Source organism: Lactuca saligna, chromosome 7 (genome assembly GCF_052625555.1).
Source record: "Lactuca saligna cultivar CGN05327 chromosome 7, ASM5262555v1, whole genome shotgun sequence".
Classification (NCBI taxonomy): Eukaryota; Viridiplantae; Streptophyta; class Magnoliopsida; order Asterales; family Asteraceae; genus Lactuca; species Lactuca saligna.
This window is the reverse complement of record NC_136423.1, coordinates 41096890-41106224: the sequence shown is the minus strand read 5'-3', so window position 1 is coordinate 41106224 and position 9335 is coordinate 41096890. Positions and strand designations below refer to the sequence as shown.

Sequence of the window (9335 nt, the reverse complement as noted above, 5' to 3'; positions counted from 1 at the left end):
ATACATATTAGTACATGATAAAATGAACACTAAAGAACCCTAAATTATTCCCATAATAATTTGATTAGTTTGGGTATTTCCTTAACAAAAATTCATTTAGTTGTAGTTGATAAATCATCCCTTATGCTCAGCATAATACATAAGGGGTAAAGGTATTTATAAATTTGCCAAATATTATTTGAAACACATCAATGTTATGTTTTGAAAATAGTTATAGTTTTCTTGTATTCCCCCCTGAAAACATTGAAAAACACGGAAAAAGCGTAGGGGTATGAACTCACCGGACGAGAAATGTGATGATTTCGGATGCCAAACGTTGGTTCGGGGCTTGCAAACGTACGAGATTCCTATGTATAAAGAAAAGATACACATTTGTATCTAATTAGGACTTAGTTTATTTATTTTTTAGGGAAAAACACTTCTAGTTGCGGAAACTCTTCATTTTAAATGTTTGGAGGGACCCGGGTGACATCTACGGACGTGTAATGGCACTAGGGACTTGGAATTTGAGTTTTCTCCCCAAGAGTAAACTCATACAAGATTTTTTGGCCCATAACACTCATTCCCCATGAGTTTACGGCTGTAAACTCATGGTGGGGTGTTTTTGGTTGTTAAATGGCTTCATATGACTAGGGAAAATTTGCTAGGATTAAATCTAAGGCATCGAAATGGATTAAACTCACATATGGACCATATAATGGAGTTTACGGCCTAAGAAGATGTTCTTTGGAGGTTTATGGCCGTAAACATCCATGGGGTAGTGTTGGCATAATTTAATGTCCTTTACTTGATCGAGGTTGTTTCTAGACTCATTGCTAAGGCTCATGGTGTGTTTAAGTAGCATCTTAACACACAAAAGTGAGTTTAAGGTCTAAGGAGGTGATTTCATGGTCCAAGAATGTTCTTGGGCCGTAAACTCAAGATTTCCCCCTTGAAACAAGTTTTGATGCATTTCTTAAGGGATTTTAGGGTTCTATACACTCATGGAAGCTTGTTGAGGGGTGTTTAGGGACAAACTAACACCAAAATTTAAGTTTACTCCCTAAGAATAGGTGTTTACGGTCCAAGAATGTGCTTGGGCCGTAAACTCATGTTCATGCCCTAAATCATGAGTTTAAGGTATTATAATTCCATGCATGCAAGTCCTTTAGGCATATCTAGGCTCCAAATGAAGTTTGAAAGGTTTTTAAGGCCAAAAACCCCACATTTTATGTGTTTACGGCCTAAGGAGGTCCTAGGGTCGTGAACACATGTTCATGGTTCCAAACCTCATATATTTAATGAATTTGAATGCCAAAAATGCTAAACTAAAGGCTAGGGTAGTTACCTTAGAGATTTGGAGCTTGATTTGGATGATTTGGCTTGATTTCGATTTCTAGAGAGAGAAAGTTAGAGAGAGAGAGAGAGTAGAGAGAGTGTGGAAAAGCTTCAAATGAGGCTCTATCTCAACTTTATATATGCTCCAAGTTTAGGACACGGAGGAATTCTACCCGATACTAACGCTATACGATGCTTTTGGCTGCACCCGATAAAGTTGTCGTAATTACGATTTAGACGAAACTAAATATTTTCTAAATGAAAATAGAAAATATTTTAATGAATTAAAATATATCCCAACACTTTTGAGATTTAAATGGAAGTCGCAATTGATTAAATTAATCCAAAGTTAACGGTAAAATTTGAGACGACACGGTTTTACTAACGGAACCGGTTGAAAGCGACGAAATAAATTACGGGGTGTTACATCATTTATTCAATTCAGAAGAACAGGGTACTTATTTCTTAATAGCATTGTATTCATTTGTGAATAACAGTGTAAGCATGTGTTAATGAGTATATTTATTTATGATTAGAGGTATTCTTTTTATGAAGAAATGATAATTTTTACACTCTTTTTATTTTCGATTGATTAAAAAAAGAAATCGGATTATTTGTAAATTGATGTGTATTTATTTGTGATTGGAGTAGTATCAGGATTTTTGAAAAAAAAAAATCATTTATGAATACAAATGTACTAATTTGGTGTTCGAATTCTATTCATTTTTTTAACCAAAAAAAAAAACCGTGAAATAGGAGAAAAAAATTGTTTTTTGTATGAATTTTTTTTTAGTTTTAAAATAAATTTTGGTAAAAATGTTTTTTATACTCTATTAATAAGAAAAAATAAAAAATTGAATATTTATTTCTTTTTTTGTATAACTGATCCTAAATTTAAGGGAATTTGATTGAATTTTAGTTTATTTTAATTTAATTAAAATATACAATTACTAGTATGCCATTATATATTGATTGGTCCAGAATTGTTTTCGCGTTCTCAATATTTTAGGTGTTCTCATTTGATTATATATATATATATATATATATATATATATATATATATATATATATATATATATATATATATATATATATATATATATATATATATATATATATATATATATATATATATATATTGGAGGGAATGCAAATTTCATTTGGGAAATGAAAATCCACCAGCGGGTATGATAAATTGGGTTGGAGGGAAATGAAAAAGTAAAATTTAATTATTTATTTTATATATCGAATAAAATAATTTTACGACTTTAATTGTAAATCAATTCTCAAATATGAGATCAATGTACTAATTATTTTTATACTTTATTTAGTTTATTAAGTTATGATATATTTTTATTAAAACTGAATATATTGTTCATGTACGATATGACTTTTTGTTGAAATTAACTAAATTGTAAAAAATATAATATACTAGAAAAAAAATTAAGGGTACGTTTGGTTTGATGGATTAAAATGAAATTTGGAGGAAAGGAAATACAATTCCACCATATTCAATATTCAAGTGTTTGGTTCAACTTGTATGAAATAATTGAAATCTTAAATGAAAAAAAAAAACTTTCTATCAAATAGGAGAAAAACTTTCCTTTAAGAAGATAAAATTATTTCCCGAATATGAAGAAAAATGTCATTTTACATTATTACCCTTGTTTTATTTCACAAAACAACCTCCACCCACCACCACATTCCCCACAACCATTGCCACCACCAACCACCCCCACCACCACCACCACCATCGCCACCACCGCCGACATCACCACTACCACCACCATCACCATCTACCACCACTGCCACCACTACATACCACCACCCCCACTATCATCGCCAACATCACCATCACCACTTACCATCACCCCCATTATCATCTCCACCACTACCACCACCACTGCCACTGTCACCACCACCTTCCACTACCATCATCACCCACCATCAACGTCACTACTTACCACCACCACCCCGCCCTCCATCAAACCTTGTCCGGCATCGAGCCCCGCTCGGTATACATATATGTTATTCTTAGGTTCCGTCTGATGTCGGGCCCCGCCCACCATACACATACAAAACATATCACATACTCATGCTAGCACATACAATGATCATAATAATAGCATGTGGTTCATTCATCGTGCCTCGCTTGGTCTACATAGCAGCACCTAATACATGTTAGGGTCACACAAACTCCTAGCATCCTAACATAATTATAAGGGTCGGCATTGGTGCCTTAGATCTGCTAAACCCCTGTGAGGAAACTCACTTCGATTGATGAATCTCACTAAAAAAATCCATGGTTGCTGGTCCAACGAATCTCTAAGCTAATCAATACCAAAATAACACCCAATTAACATTTAGGTTCCAAAACATAACCATAAGTCCAACAGTCTATTATTGGGGTAAAAATACCATTTTACCCCTCACCTAGTTTGGCCCAAGACTAAGGCCCAAACTCAAAATCTAAAAGGCCAAAAACTAAATAATCATTCATGGCTCATACTTAGCCTAATTTTCCAAATTGGTCCCTAACCCCTTACATGGGCCTTACCCTAAAGCCCAAACATTTTCCTAGTCCAAAAATTCCTCTTCTTAGATGGCCCACCAAGAACCCAAACTCCCAGCTCAAAAGGAAGGCCCAATTGGAAGCCCAAAATGAACAATCCCCCCTTACTCAGTACACGGGGAATACTCAGTTGTATGTTATACGTACATATTGTTTGGCTTGTACATTGTGTGTAAAGACCTATACGCCTAACATACTCCTCCATTAAACCAAATCCTCCATTAAGCTCTTAGTGTTTAAGTCCAGAAGTCCAAATCATAAATATGAGTTCTAGTAAGTGTCTGTATCCATAAAGTCACTGATTTGGTGACTATGCATGCCCCATAAGGACCTAATTTAAAAATATAACACCCTGCTATCAACAAATGGACATGAAGTCTTGCATGGATGAATCTAAAACCTAAATGTGACAACATTATGCATCTAGAACCTCAAAAACACCAAGAGTGGCAACTCATATCTCATGGAGTGGCATCAAACCACTAGATCACATCCTTGTGGCCAAAAAGGGACCAAAACTCATAAATGATAGATCTAAGCCACTAATGAGCAATTTCATAGCTTTGTACCTCAAACCAGCTAGAAATGAAGCAAACAATCAAGATCCACTAGCTTTTCCTTGATCCACACCTTGGTCCATGCTTCTTCGTATTGGATATGGATGAAAACACACCAAATGGACATAATGAGCTCAAAAACACAATAAGGGGCTTAGGGTTTCGAATGTGAGGCTTAAGGGTAAGAGAAGGCTGACAAATAAGGTTTTCTTCAGCCATAATGATAAATATATAGTGCCCAACCCCGAAATTAGGGTTTTCAATATATGCCACGTACGCTCCACATACGTGTCCGGATGCCCGTTAAACCCTCGTATGAGTACGCTAAGTGTACCATGTGGTACACCCCACATACTCGCTTTGTAACTTTTATGCTAAGAGTAGCTTGTGGTATGCCCCACGTACAACATAAGGACCAAATTGTAATTATCAAACACACAAGGGGCCATAATGAACATATCAAGATTTCAAGTGGTACATATATATTATATAATTTATAAAAATAGTAAATTTTGGTGGTAACATTAGTGGTGGGTGATGAAGGATGGGGCGGTGGTAGTGGCAACAGTGACAATCGTAGTGGTTGGTGGATGGTAATGGAGGTAGCGTTGGTGATGGGTAACGACGAATAAGGTGGAGGTAGAGGTAGCTATGGTAGTGAGTGGTGGCAATGGTTGGTAACTGAGGAGATAATGGTGTTGTCGATGGTGATAGACAGTGGTGGCGATGAAGATGGTGATTATGGTGTAGGTGGCGGTGGTTGTGGGTGATAATGGAGGTAGTGGTGGTGGTAGCGACGATGGTGATGGTGGTTGCAAAGGTGGTGGAGGTAGTGGTGGAGGTAGTGGTGGTAGTGTGGTGGTGACGGAGGGTGGCGATAGTGATGATGATGAAAGGAGCAAGGGTAATATGGTAATCTTTAAATTTCCATTTTTAATGGAATTAATCCGATCCTCTTATTAATGGAATGAGCATTCCCTTTCTAGTAAGACAATGTTTGTAAAACTTTACTTTATCGTTAACGGCCTCGCATAATAAAGCTAACTAGTTATTTCATAGCTAGTAGATTTTTTAGTAAATCATATAAGTATTTTGTGATGATATTTCACAAGTATGATGATCCATATAACGAGCATGTAACGTTCCAAAAGCCATGGTATTTTTTTTCATTTTAAATGACATTTTCATAGAAATCATAATTCATCCTAATCATTGTTTTAAAACATAATCATAACATCAAAGTATCAAATAAAATATCTCAAACATAAATCCATAGATGATGTGTATAATCACGCCCTCGCCTTCCCCTGATACTCTAAATCCACAACTACCGTAAAGATTTAAATTCACAACTATAAGCTAAAGCTTGGTTAGTTTCCCAAAATATCTCACACAACAATACATATACAAGCATGCACGCATGATCCTTCTGTAACACCCTTATACTTAGGTATAATTCTTAAGGTTAATTTTGCCATTGTGCATTTTGGGTGCCTTATGCTGAGCGTATGATAGCGTCTTACAATGGGCGCAGGTAAAAGATTTCATACGTGAGTTTAATGCCCTACGTTGAGCGTAGAGGAATTTACAGTGAGCATAGGAGCCCAACATCTAAAACCTAATTGAGGGATTGTGAGCCCTATTTAATTGCTCTAACTCCATAAGGGCCTCTCCATGGTATGAACCACCTATTCATCAATTCAAAGTAAATCCTTAATTTATAACCAAAAACCTTCAAGTTGACCAAATGTCAACTTGGTCAAAAGTCAACGATCAAAATCAACAATCAAAGTCAACCCCATGTGATGGCACCTGGCATACAAACAGTTGCAAGGCTTCCTATCACCACGTCATGGTGATCAAACCACCATGTCATGACACCTGTTATGGCCAGCTTAATTGGTTAATCTCTTAATCCCTCAAGCTAGTTGCCGATACTTCGTGGTGGCTTTCTTACATCCAAATGCATCATAAAAAGTGTTGCTTTATGGATATGTATATCCAATGCATGTCTTTTCCAAGCTAAGTTAAAAATGAAAGAAAGTAGCTCAAAGCTTATGCACAAGATCAAGGACTCCATGAAATAGTAGATCCGCAACATATAATACAAATGGACCTCAAGGATCCATAAAGTTGCTAACTTTATAGATCCATCCATCCAAACCATCAAGGTGAACAACTAACTATTAGATATAGATTGATGCTTCCTAGAAGGTGGCAAATAAGTTGTTAAATCCTTCAACCGAGAGTACATATGAGATCATATTGGTAAATTTGGGTTATAGTGTTTATATTTAACATGAAGAGGAGTTTAACATGAGGATTTATTCAATTTGTTTGATGTGATGCAAAATAAGTATTCGCTACAAGAAATCAGATAAATAACTATGAAAAAATGCTTCAAAATAAATTTGCGTAGGTAATTTACTAATGAAATTACGTACCTAAATTACGAATAACTACAAAATTGGCTACATAGTCCGATTGCATAATATTCAGCTACATTGTCAAATTCTCTAACCATTCAACTAGGAATTAGACTACAAATTCAAATTTCATAAATACTTGGCTATAAAACTGGCTATGTAATCACAATATGTAGCTATACATTGAATTAAAAAAATGAACGTTAAAATTTTGATAAAAGCTTCTAGTTTAAAAATTATAAAAATTGCTTCTAAATAAAATTGTGTAAATAATAAAAATTGTTGTACCTAGACTAATATCTTGGAACTGGGAAGTTATAAAAAATTCATATTTTAATAAAAATTTATACAATTAAATTATGAAAATTTTATGTCAAAAATATACGTTTTTAAAACTTTAACTATTTTAACCACCCTCCAAAAAAAAAATTGAACTGCCCCAAATAATTTGAATTCCCCCCAAATTCTCACTCCTTCCTCATATAGGTTTCCCCAAATAATTATAAATATCAGTGAAAAGTGAAAACCCACCACCGAACGCCCAAATCAACCACCTCACCATTGACGCCGGTTTCGTGCGGCAGTTCTTTGCCATCACCGAACGCCCACATCCACTCCCTTACCCGCCGTCGCTAACCACCACATCACATAGAAAAAGCGAATTCAGAACCTGTTGTAGTGACCCCAAAATCTTACCCATGTCAACTGGAATCGATTCATTTGATATTTTTTTTTGCAGGGTTTTGGATATACAGTAATAGTTTTTTTAGTCAAACATCATTTAGGCACATAGATGTTTATTTTTTCTAATCCAATGTGGTTTAGTTTCTTTGCTCAGAGTTGCATCTTACGATTTTATTATTGATTTCTGCAATGTGCTAGACTTATTTATTTGTGGTGTCTTGTGGATTTATTCTAGGAACACCCTTCGAAGTATCTTCAATGCATCAACATTTGGGGTTTTAGTGCCAACTAATATGAAGGTGGGATTTGGTGTTGTTTGGGATCTTTTTGGGGCTGTCTGTTCATCTAGACATTCAACTACTGTGGGCTTCGAGAACACCAATATGCATCAATAAAGAATCGTTGGCTATCTCTATATTAATGGCACTTGGACCTCTCAATTTCTCTCTCGTTCTCTAGATTCTAAGGAAAATTACAGCAATTGTTACTTTTGTCTTGCTTTCAAGTGTAATCCCACATAGTTGCAAAATTCATTTACCTTTCTTGGATGTTTTCATGCTCATTTTGAAGCAATCATAATTCGTATATTTTTGCTTTTGTTGTTCATCAGTGATTTTCTTTTGGTGATTCATTTTTCATTTGTGATTGATATCTTTGTTGTTTGCTTATAGATATCATTTTAAATTGACATCAAGGGATGACTCTCATTTTTCTGTCTTTGTTACACAAGATATGAATGATTATAAATAGTATTTGTTGGTACATGGATTATAAATCAGATAAAAAATAATAGAAAATAAAAACAATAAAAGACCCGGTTGTATGCATAAGCACCGGATTGTTTAATCAGCCAAAATAGCATCTGATTTGTATAGAAGAACCCAGTTTGCTTGTGAACCGGGCAATATGATTGCACAAAAGCCTGCATGTTTAGCATGAAAGGACCCGTTTTGCTTATAGAAACCGAGATATATTACATAAATATGAATCGATTGGTAAACCACGATTTATTAGGATTTTCACATAAGACTCACCCCATAAAAGACCCGGTTGCAAAGCAGGATATATGAAGCTTTTAACTGGGTTCATAAGCCATTTTTGTAGTAGTGATTTGGGTTGACAATGAAATTGAATTTCATTTTGAGTTGACAATGAAATTGAATTTCATTTTGAGTATAACATAAGATGAACTTCGAATTTTCTTTTAATTTTAATTTTCAATTTAATTTAAGTCTCGCAAATGTTTTATGAAACCGTTTTATTAAATTGGTTTTTTAATATGGTCAGCTTGTATGATAATATTTTTCATTGTATTAACAAATTTTGGTTTCATGAAAACATGCGATAGTGTTCTTGGAAATTTATAAACGTATTTTGGGTTATTGATAAATTTCATTTATGACATATTATTTATATTAAGGGTAAAGTAATTGACACAATATATCGCCAATGTGATCTCTTTTGTGAAAATTAATTTACAAAGAACTTAAATTTTTTGTTTGTGCTTATTAATGCGGATACTAATCGAGCCAAATGTAGGTTAATATTTGGCCAGATAAATACATGTTTGATGATAAATATGCAATAATTTTTAGGTTACATGTCATTAATAAGTCAATCCAAAGAAGGGCTTATTAATTGACATGATATATTGTCAATTTTTATTATCAAAATTTATAGTTTATGTGTTTATTCATGCAGGTATTAGCTGACCCAAATGTCAACTAATATTTGGCCTAATAAACATATATGTGGTGATAAACATGTGATAATTTTTTG

The 9335-nt window shown here is 34.4% G+C and overlaps 1 long non-coding RNA gene across 1 annotated transcript; it reads left to right on the top strand.

Moving 5' to 3' along the window:
- The first annotated feature begins 7397 nt into the window (after nucleotides 1-7397).
- Nucleotides 7398-8162, top strand: LOC145006005 (uncharacterized). The gene is made up of 2 exons (XR_013662748.1): nucleotides 7398-7626; nucleotides 7792-8162. It is a non-coding gene; the product is annotated as an uncharacterized LOC145006005 (long non-coding RNA).
- Nucleotides 8163-9335: the final 1173 nt, after the last annotated feature.